This window comes from Tupaia chinensis, unplaced genomic scaffold (genome assembly GCF_000334495.1).
Source record: "Tupaia chinensis unplaced genomic scaffold, TupChi_1.0 Scaffold000097_1, whole genome shotgun sequence".
Taxonomy (NCBI): domain Eukaryota; kingdom Metazoa; phylum Chordata; class Mammalia; order Scandentia; family Tupaiidae; genus Tupaia; species Tupaia belangeri.
In genome coordinates this window covers 2,788,494-2,800,618 of record NW_006159559.1, presented here as the reverse complement: position 1 = coordinate 2,800,618, position 12,125 = coordinate 2,788,494, and positions in this window count along the sequence as shown.

The following is a 12,125-nucleotide window of genomic DNA, read 5'->3' as shown; positions in this document are numbered from 1 at the left end:
TCTGAGGGACTCTGTGATGCTTGAAGCTGCTAGGATGTGGATCCCACTTTCAGAAATAAGATCTTGGTCACAGAGGTCCCAGCTGACTTATAGATAGCCCACTGCAAACCAGCATTGCTCCCTTTAGTGCTCCATTGCCTAAGAAGGAATTAGAGAATGAGGTTTTGTAATTTCACAGAATTTACGCATAGTTTATATTTCTTTTTGTTGTTGTTTTAAGAAATCGAGAGAGAGAGAGAGAAATCGAGAGAGAGAGAGAGAGAGAAATCGAGAGAGTGCAAGCACGAGTGCGAGCACAAGCCCCCCACCCCTTCGGGAACGGTCATATTGCAATCCCTTCTCCTCCATTTCATTCTCCTTTGGAATTCTTGTTTGTTTGTGATAATTATTCTTTAACCTAAAATAATCTATTTCATTCCTATTATTTGATTTATTAATTTTAAACAGTGGTTATCAACTCACTGCTATAAATAAAACATGAAGAAATGAGGATACTTAGAGATACTACTTTTCTCCTTTCTGGTTTTTCACTTTTTGAAATTTATGATGCTAATATTGTTTCACAGCTATAATTTTTCTATGCTGTCTATAGACTGAGTTTGGAAATTTAAACCCAGAGGAAAAAGAGGGAAAGTGGAGTGGGGGCTCAGCACTTCTTCAATGAATTTTACCAATGATAGCCCCATCCTGAACTGACTTTTACAAATGTTGCTGCTAAACCTGGAATTTCTCTAGGCCTCTTTTAGAAAGGATTCACCTCTCTTATGGATTTTTGGGGTTGTAATTTCTATCGCTATGTTTCCTTCCTTACTCAATTTAGTTGCCACTTTTCAGAATTTCCTCAAACTTTTGGTGAACTACTATCGTCATTCCATGTCCCTCACCCATAATACTGTTTTGAACTCTTTTAAGTACTTTTTATTTATTTAATGGTCTTTCCAGTTTTCATCAGGACTTTGGGAAACAGACATGTATGTTCAATCCACTACTTGGCAACACTAGGAATAGTTTTCTCCACGTGGTCATTGTTTGGTTTCGGTCATCTTGTTATGTCTGATACCTTATTAACTGGATTCATTAGTTTAGATATTAATAAGAACAAAGCCATTGGATCAGATCGCTGTTTTCTCTCCTCTTTTGTCTTCACTTTCTGCTACAGGTTCCGCCTCCTTTGACAGGCTCACCCTGTGGTTCCCATAAACACTGCAAAAACCAAGGGAAGTTGAGGAGTAATTATGTCCCACTCCTATTTGAAACTACATTCATTTATTCATAGTTGTAAAAAGGATTTATAGAGCACATACCCTGTTTTGAGTCCTGTTCTAGGTGCCAGGCATACAGCAGAACAACTTGGAGAACTCCCGTCCTTGTGGTGTTCATCTTCTGGAAGACAGGAACATGTTATTTCCTGGTGACCTACAGCCACCAGTTGTTGAACACTGGAAAATGAAACAAGCAGCTTAGTAAACACATCCTCGAAACTCCCAGATGGCTTATCAATACCTTAAACTGTCTTCTAATGAAATACTAAGTAGTCAGAATCTTTTTGTCCGAAGATCAGTGAATATTTAATAATGATATTACAGTTCAAAAATTAAAACTTCAAAACAACACCAATATTCTATGATAAAGTAATGGTTAACATATTTGACATACTTATAAAACGGAAATGTGAAACTTTTATAAATTATATGTACACAGGCTTTCTTTCTTTCTTTTTTTTTTATTGCCAGAGGGCATGTGTGCTTGCCAGGAAGAAACAGAGACACAGAGAGAGAGAAAGAGAGAAGAGAAAAAGCACTCCTTGACACAATGGGAAGTAGATGCACCGCAATCCCTTCTCCATTTAGCCCTTCTTTTGGGATTTGGAGCACACATGTGCCATCTGTTTCTTAAAGTCACCAGGTCCAGGACTCAAACTGTAAGTTCCACCATGTGGGATCCAGCTATCTTTTTATTTATTTATTTATTTTTGGAGAGGTTTTCTCTACAGGGCGCGTGCGCTCGCCAGACAGACAGAGACAGACAGAGAGACAGAAAGCGAGAAAACACCCCCCAGGAGGATGGTCACGCCACAATCCCTTCTCCTCCATTCTCCTCTTGGGATCTTGGGCACGCACGCACACGCGCCCGGCGTGAGTTTTAAGCCACCGGGTCCGGGATGCGAAACGTGGTCGACTACGTCGGAGTCCAGCGACATAGCCATTACGCTAACTGCTCGTTCCCGGATCCAGCTATCTTAACCACCACCACAGAGTGGGTCCCATGAAGACTTTTTTAAAGATGGTAAAATTGTGGAATTTTTAAGTGAAACATCACAATACAAAATTATACACAAGCATGTACTGCTGAACAGTTGGGATACGTTCTGAGAAATGCATCTTCCAGTGATTTTTGTCACTGTGCAAACAACATAGAGTGTACTCACACAAACCTAGGTGTAAGTATTAATACATATGCATTGATACATACCTGCGCTATATGCATAGCTTATTGCCTCACACCGTATGAGTGTCATTGACCAAAACATCATTACTCATCACTTGACCATGTATAGTTCGCCTCTCTATATTAATTAAGCAGTCACAGTTCAGTAAGTTACCAATAAAAATGTGTTTTTTCTTTCTTTCTTTCTTTTTTTTTTTTGGTCCAATCACTGCTGTCAACTATGTCTTGTTGAATTCCAGATTCCCATCATTATAACATTTTGGACAGATTCCATAATATTCTGGCTACATTCTGTTTTTGAATCATAGTCCAGTGTTTTAAATATTGATTTAATTCCATTCATTATTATTATTATTATTATTATTTTAACTCAACCAGAGAGAGACAGAGAGGGAAAGTGAGAAACCAAGCCACCAGGTCTAGGATTCAAACCACGGTCAGCCATGTGGGAATCCAGCTCCTTTAACCACCACCACGCCACCTGCCGGGCACCATAGTCCAGTTTTAAAATTCAGTATCATTTCTGACTCAACTCTTTTCTTTTCCTCATACAATAGAAGTTGGAATCATGATGATGACTGATGTTGGGAGCAGTAAAGAAGTGGTGCAGCTGGCTCTGGTGGAGGGAGAGGGAAGGCACCCAGCTTCTTACACAAACAATCTACTTACTGGTCATGGGTGGGGCGCTATCACTGGCATTGCTCCAGTTCAGCTTATTAGGTCTGATGCTGGTGGCCCAAAGGCAGAGATAGTCTCTAAGCAGGTCAGCTGTGGTTCCCTTGGGTAGTGCTCAGCTCCCCCCTTGCTGTGAGGAAGTGAAGGCTTTGTCTAGATAAACCAGCAATTTACCCTTGCAGCATCTCCAGGTTGGGCATCTACTGCCTGGCAGTCCACTGGGCAGCACCATGCTCCTCTGCCCCTCCTCTAAGTCTCTACTCCTATAAAAGGAGTCATGAAATCTCAGAGGTCATTGTCCTATCCTTTAATGTCATGGACAACCAGACTGGGGATAGGAACCCTCATTTTCTTCTCAGGCATGCTATATCTTTAAACCATATTGACAGTGGTTTTTCTAATCCTACCTTCAGAAAGTCCAAAGAACAGTCTCAAATGCTTTATTCCAAAGGCAACACAATTACAAAGGGGATACAATTTAGCGTGCAGCAGTCAGGGAGTGAGAAGATAATCTTCTCTTGTTCATGAATCTTTATGAATTATTCTCTTGGATTTCTTCTCATGTCTACCTATAGGGCCTTAGGAGACTTTAAATCCCCTTCAGAAAACCAAATATGATTTCTTCTCTCCTGCCCCACATACAGACCTCTCTTTGGTTGAGGTAAAGGTGCAGAGATGAGTTTCCTAGGATGGTGGCTGGTGGTGGAAAATCGGGAAAGCACTTTTTAATAAGCCCTAGTGAAAAATTTGAGTCCTAATTATTTATGACTTTTTGGAGAATGATCTCCACTTTTGGAAGTTGTCACAAATCTGAGGCAACAGGAAAAATCCTATATAACATTCCTATATAACAGGAAGTGAGAATGGGAAGACTAGAGACTTTCTTTTTTAAGAGTTATTTATTTAATTTATTTATTATTGTTATTACTTTTTAAATTTTGCTATAGGGCACGTCCACTCACCAGAGAGAGACAGAGACAGAGAATGAGGGAAAGTGAAAAGGCAGATCAGTTCCCAAAACTCAAACTGTAGTCCTCCATGTGGGAGTTCAGCACCTTAACCACAATGCCACTTGTTGGCCCCATGACTAGCGACACTTCAAGCTTAATAATCTTCACTCCATTATTTGAATTTAATTTGTATGATCTGAATAAAGTTCTTAATTCATCCAACTATTGTGCGTCTCTAAATGTCCTGTGTAATGCTGTAGTATCATAGAATTAGGGTCTACCTGGCTTCTATTCCCAATGATTAGTTTTGGTGTTATGGATTAGACCAATGCATATGAAATTGTTAATTCTGTTCTTCCTACCCTGCTACCTGGTCCAGACACCATAACCTCACCCCCATTTGTCTCACTTGCACTATTGCTTACATAAATTTTGTAACGTGAGAAAATTTTATGCCACTGGCAAGTCAGTGTCATTTGTACATGGAAGGAAACTAAGAAAAATGATAAAATGGAAACATTTTCACTAGAAACTATGGGTGGCAAAGGATGTATGCAGAAAGCCTGTCCTTTCATTGTTCTATTAAAAAAAAAAAAGGATCAGTGAGTATTAGGAAGATCTTAACAATTACCACCAGGCTGGTATTTTCCCTTTCCTGGATGCAGAAAGAACTGAAGTCAATGTTATTTAACGCTGTCTTTGTAGACCATCAGAATAATTTTAAGTTGTGCTAGTGTTAAGTGACCAACATTTTGGGTAAAAATGCTCTATAAATATTTTACAGTTTTTGTCATGTTTCTCCTTGTATTATATAGGTCCTCCATACTTTACTTGACCTAATGCAGTTATTTCTGTACATGTAGTGATGGAAAATTTTAAATAGTATGTTTTTTAGTGTCTTTTCCTTTGGAATTATGTTTTTGAGATTATATTCCTATTCATTTAATTAACAAGACTCAAATTTCAGGTGCTGAGATAAAAAACCTTAACTGAATTTACCAAAGCTTAATAATATGTTTTTTAAAAGGCAATAAATAAATATGTTAATTCCTCTTTCATAATTCAAGATTTCAGTGATTTGAAAATATTGGGAAATTCACCTGAGTAATAAAGCATGCATCATTTCAAGGGATTAAAGTTCAAATCACTGCAAAGCAGCTTATTTTTTATCCATCACCATGGATACAAGAGGACAGCTGAAGAGCAGGCATGTGACATCACAAGCTTGCCCAAACAGGCCCAGAGGAGAGCTGCTACAGCGCCACAAAGGAAGAGAAGAAAACCCGCAAAGGAATGGGAGGAGGCACGGGGACACCGGTCATTGTTAAGACGATGAGTCAGAAGTTCAGTTGGGAAGATTAAATGCGAGGAGACGTGGGGTCAGCTGAAAGCTTGAAGACTTTGGCGGTTGTTTACAACGACCTTTCAATAACCTTCTTAGCGAGAAATAGACCCAGAGGGAGACTGAGAGAAGGTATATCAGATCATTCGCTACTCACACAGCACTTTCGATAGTTTCCCCTTATTTTGCATTCAGGCTTTCGTTTTAAATAAAGTTGTAGAGCTTTGGCTTTCTAAACTCCCCTAGTATTAAAAAAGAATCCCCAAAGTTGCCAAATACTCCAAATAACACCTTGAAAAAGTTAAAGGAACCAGTAGCCACCTGACAATAAGAAATGGTACATACTGAGAAAAATTCCTATTTCAGATGTTAAGTTCTTATTTGTGAACAGATACCATTTCTACTTTGGTCTATTAATTTTTTTTATTAACTTAAATTGCTATTTCTAATCAAAATGTGATGCATCACCTCTTCTCAGACGGCAGGTAGAATAGGAAGAACCAAACTCAGGAACACTGGCTTCAAAGATGTGCTGGTAGAAGTTTATAACAGGCTCTCTCTGGGGAAAGCTCTAATTTATAGCCTTTGCTGGTTTCTACGGGGTAAATATTTCACCATGACTGATTTTTAGCTACCAGTGTGAGGTCAACTGGCTTATACAATTTCTGAAACGGCGACAATCATCTATTTTGAACTAGTACATCCTGGCTATCTAGCATGCTAGTGATTGAGTTCTACTCCAACTCTGACGCCCAGTTGGGGTTGAATTTTGAGTATCTCTACTGGGCTTCAGTATTATTTTCTGATAATAGGATTGAAACTGGACATAACCTTTGTTTAAAATTGTGTATCAGTTTGCTCTAGTGGTTTGAAAGAGGATTGTCCGAGGCCTAGACAGGGATATTTGGAAGATGTTGACTTATTACGGTTCTGCCTGCTCACGTCCATTTCAACTTTGCAAAGCAGTCCTAATTTTAACTACCACAGAGTGTTTTAGATTGTTCTACAAGGTGTATTTGAAGTGAAGGGTTTATTACTGAGGAAAAAGACATCATAACACCACTTGAATAATTGATATTAAAAGTCTCCTTGCATTTATAAAAACTGAAGATTCTATGTAACTACAAATGTGAATCAAACATCAATATATTGATGTCTGTGAAGAATATCAGAATTTGAATATGTAGTATTTTCTCTTTCTTAGTTAAATCTTTTAAAAAATAATTATTTGTCTAATTTTATTTATTGTTGTTATTTTTAAAATTTGACTAGAGAGAGACAGGGAGAAGAGTGGGGAAAGTGGGGAAAGTGAGAAAGGAAACCGTAAGGTCTGGGGAAAGGAAAAAGAAACATGGCAGAAATATTCCCGCCAGAAGAACTTTCCCGTTTTCCGCATCTGGCCTGCCATTACCAAGGGACTTTGCTGCCCTTCAGCATTTGGCACGCCCGCCAAAGTTGAACAGAAACAGTGAACTTCATTGGCCAGATAAGGACCTATGGTGACCACCTGTTGGACAATGGCCCTTTAAGAACGAGCAGCACCCACCCTGGGCGTGACTCCCTCAGCCTCTGACCAGGGCGAGGGACCTCACCCCAGAGTGCAGAATAAATTATGCTGGTTTTATTAAACCCCAAGGCCTGACTCTAGTATTTTCATCCTTTGCGGCCTCTGACTTCGCCACTGCTCCCAAGTCAAACCTAACGGAAACTACCAGACTGGGAATTGAAGCATGGTCAGCCATGTTGGAGTAGAGAGCCTCAACCCCCACACTACCTGTTGGCTCCTAGTTAAACCTTTTAACACTGACTGCAACTATGTCTGAGTGAAATTGTATCCAAAGAATCATAGATTCCATTTAAAATGAGAAGGATATTACAGATAATTTCCTCCACAAATTTTAAATATGCCCAAAGTCTTTGCAGAACTTCCTCAAAAAATCTTTGTGATGTGTGCATAGACTAATCAGGTTACAATCCGTTTGTTCTCCTCCCCTTCTGCTTCCATGCCCCCTTCAACAGAGTAGCAACTCCTGTGTTGTAAATATACTTCCTGTGCTTCCAATATAGGGCTTCGATACAAGATTTCATTTGAGGAAAGGGTTCCGCTGTGCAGGTAGAGAGAGAGGGACATAAAGACAACTGAGTGATACCATTTGCTTTGCTTAACAAACTCCTAGAAAGCAAGCTTTAAAAAAAAAAAAAAATGATTTTTCCACTATCTCCCAACCAGTGAGAAGCAATGTCACGCCTGAAAGTAAGGTTTCTAGATTTCCAGACTACAAGCTGGCTTCCTGGGGCCACCATTTTCTATTATATACCTCTGGGTAAATTATCTAACCATATGCTGTCTACTAGGGTAACCACAACCCACATGTGACTATTGAATACATAAAATGTAGCTGGTCTATATTGACAACTGTTGTAACTGTAAAATATATACTAGGTGTCAAGGTCTTAGTAGAAAAAAAAAGAATGTGAAATATCTCAATTCTAAAATATCGATTAAAAACTGAAATGATGATACTTTGGAAATACTATGTTAAATAAAATATAATAAGTAATTTCACTTTTTAAAAACTTTTTCTTTCTTTCTCTTTCTCTCTTTCTTTTCCTTTCTTTCTTTTTCTTTTTTTTTTTTTTTTTTTTTTTTTTTTTTTTTTTTGTTTTTTTTGCCATAGGGTGTGTAGTCTTGCAAGAGAAAAGACAGACAGAGCCAGAGAAGAAAAGTGAGAAATCGCTCCCCCCCAGAGGGGATAGGCACACCACAATCCCTTCTCCATTATCTTCTCTTGGGATTTTGGGCATGCATGCACATGCACCTGGTGTGATTTTTAAAGCCATCACATCCAGGGTTCAGTCCATGCTAAGCTGTTTGAGAGTCCAGCAACTTAAACACCATGCCACCTGCTGGGTCTAAAAACTTATTTTAATGTGACTACTAGAAAATTTAAAATTAATGTGGCTCATATTATATTTCTATTAGACAAGTCTGACTTTCACCCTCAGAGTCATTTTCTTTAGCTATTAAAAGTGGAAAATATCTGCCCTTACCTATTTCTCAGGGTTCTTTAACATGATCTGAGCTGGGCCAGCCTTGTAGCTTAGAGCTTGAGGAACCAGATTCCATATGGCCCACTGTGTGACTTGAATCCTGGCCTTAGGTAGCTTAAAGAACATGCCTGGTATTGTCCAAATAGACAAGAAATTGCAGCATGATCATGCTCCATTGAGGGGTGCTTTCTCTCTCTCCCTGTGTTTTTGGGAGCACATATACCCTCTGGCAATAAAAAAATAAAAAAGATTATATGAGGTAATCTTTGTGAAAGTACTTGGCAGAGTGCTATACGAATAAAAATAAGAACATACTTTTAGACTTTTAATGTTTGTTTGGTTACCAGCTGTATTAGCTGTTCACTCAAAGGCAGTGAAAGTTCTGTGAAATTTTCTTCCTTGGCTATTTATATTGACTTTTTAGAGGCGGAGGTGGGGAGAGAAGAGGCAAAGTAATAGTGTAGGCTACAGAAATAGTAATGACCAAGTTCATTCAGTCTCCTTGTTTACATTTTGTGAGCAAAAGAACATGTTATGATAGAGCAAACCGCTGTTGGATAGGGATAAGGACACCAAGAATGAACTACTATGTCCCCAACTTTCACCTCTCAACCTCTGCCCAGTGCTTCATTTTGGTAGAACCTATCAATGAGTCAACTGGCTACAGAGTCTGGAAAATGTAGTATGCCGAGTCCCTGCCCCAGTATCATAGAACAGAATATAGAAGAGTAGACTAGGGTCTAAAACAATGGGCATAAATCCAGTGTACCTTTGGCACTGATATAAGGGGTGGTACTAGTGAATCAGTGGTAGTCACCCGTGGAAGCAACTGGGTTCTGGAAAGAAGTGAAGCAGACGGTCGCCTGGCAGAGCAGTGGTCCTGCTCTCTTGCCTAGGAAGGACCACCAGGGAAGGTAGGTGTGTTTGCAGGTATGAATCACTGTCTGGGAAGTCCCAGAGATTATTGGTGGGGAAGTCTTTTGGGAGTGGAAGTACTGTAAAGTCGGGGGGAGAGGGTTTGAAAGACAACAAATCTGATCTCACTTGTATTTACAGACTAGGAAACTTAGAAGTACGTGAGTGTATGTGAGTGTGTGTGTGTGTGTGTGTGTGTGTGTGTGATAATAAAATTAAAAACAAGCTGACAGACTGGTCTATGAACCTATTTGAATAAAATATCATCATTACTTTTAGGAACCTCTATCAGTTTTGGTCAGGATTTCTTTTTTCTTGAAACAGCATTCCAGTTTTCCTACTAAAAATGTTCAGGTATGGGTAATCAGAGTTAATGCCAAGATTTCTGCTGGGGCAATCAGACAAAAAGGTGGGCTGTTTCCAGTGTGTTTGCTAAGTAAATAGAATGGAAGTTTGGAACTTCAGAGGCCATATCTGGAAGGAAAAGCCTGTCTGAAATAAAACCAACACATATGGAAAAACATCCAAGAGAAAAAGCGAAGGCAACCTTTTAATGGCATTGGATCCAACAATACTTGGAGCTAGATCTACTTCTAGATTTTTATATTATATGAACCAGCACCCTCTTTAGCTTTAGAAATTAAAGTAAAGGTCACACATACTGAAAAGCACTTTCTTAAGTACATGCTGGTGAGTGTTGGTAAAGGAAACTCTTAGCTACCATGTCTGCCCAGATAGAGCTATTTACATCACTCTACAAATCTCTTTGATTCCCTTCCAGTCAGTCTCTACCTTCATCTTCCTAGTCAGTGAGAGTTCGGATTCTTACCAGTATAGAATAATGTTGCCTGTTTTGGAATCACTTATTAATGGAACTATACAGAGTATAGTCTCTTGTTCAACATCGTATCTTTGAAATTCATCCTCATTGATCAGCAGTTTGTTCTCTTGATGACCAGGGTTATATTGTAAGGAAAAACTATATTTTTAAACTTGATTCCCATTTTGATGGATAATTGGATTGTATCTTGTTTTACCAATTATGAATAAAGCTACCCAAAACACTGTCGATTAAGTACTTTTTGGACATATGTCTTTATGTCTCCAGTGTAAATACCTTGGAATAAAATTTCTAGTTCATTGTAAAATGTATATTTAATTAAAAACTGCCATCTGCATTCTCACCTGCATGTCCTATAGATATCTCAAACATAAGTCCCCTAGCTACTTATTACTTTCCTTAAGGGGCTTATACTTCTGGACTCACCCTCTTGGTGTAGGATGCCAAGTGTCATAACCAGAAATTTCAGATCCACTCAGGCGGGTGCTTCTCCTGTCACCCTCTCACATATATTTAGTCACCCGGTCTTGTAACCCAGGAGATACACGTCCATTTTTTTTTTCTCTCTTCTACTATGATTGCACTGTATCATAGCGTAGCCATTTACAACAGTTTTTCACTTTGACCCATAATTTTTAAATGACATGAATATGAAAATAACTGGAACACACGTTTCATAAAATGATACGTACCCTTACTATGCCCAGCAGGCTCTGATATTTTCTGTTCTACTCTAGAGCTGCTTTTTAAAAATGTGGTCATAAGCCTGGGCCAGCAGGTGACATGGTGGTTAAGGCACTGGATCCCACAAGACTGACCTGGTGCATGTGTGGGTGTGCCCAAAATCCTGAGAGGAGAGTGGAAGAGAAGGAATTATAGCATGGCCATCCTCACTATGGGGCAATTTTTCACTTCCCATCTCTCTGTCTCTCTCCAGCAAGTGCACACACCCTATGGCAAAATAATAATAATAATAATAATAATAATAATAATGACTAGAAAATGTGGTCATAAAACATGAATTGATTTGATGCTTCATTAACGAGTTACAACCTCAGTTTGAAGAGCAAGTGGTTGAAATCTCAGGTCCTAAAATCACAGAGAAGGTTTAAATTCTAGTCTTCTATTTCCTAACCATTGCAATATATCATAGTGCAGTTATTTACAAATGTTTACTTTGACCCATAATTTTAAAATTACATGAATATGAAAATAACTGGAACACAAGTTTCATAAAATGATCACCATAACCTTAGAGTAACACTTAGCCTCTTACCGCCCGAGGCTTCACTTGTAACAAAGAAATAATAAATCACAGAGTAGTAGTAAGGATTAAAATGAGCATGTAGAACTGTGAACGCAGGCCAGGAATAGAAGGTGCTCAATTAATATTAGTCGACCCAGACTTTCTTCATTTTTTGCCTAAGTTACCTGTCCCTTTCTGCTGTTTTAAAGGTTTAGCTGGCCTTGCTGCTTCTTCTCTCACCCTGCATAAGCCAGTGAAATAGCATTCCTAAAATGTAGATCCAATCACCTTAAGTCTCTGTTCAAAAAAAGTGTTAGTTTCAGGGCCAGCAGATGGGGTGGTGGTTAAGGGTGCTGGTCTCCCACATGGCTGAGTGCAGTTCAAGTCCCGGACCTGGCAGTTTGCTTTTTCACTTTTCCTCTCTCTTTCAGTCCCTCTGTGGTGAAATTAATATTTATTTATTAATTTATAATAAATAAAGTTAAAATAATTTTTTTTTAAAAAGTGTTAGTTTCTACTTAGCGGCTTTTGGGATTAAACATGCATAAGCTTCATAAAAAAGCGTTCAGACATCTAGCCTTTTCCCGATGTTCCAGGCATGTGTCCGAATACTTACTCTTCCAGTATTTCCTACCATCTCTCACACAGCCAGGGTGT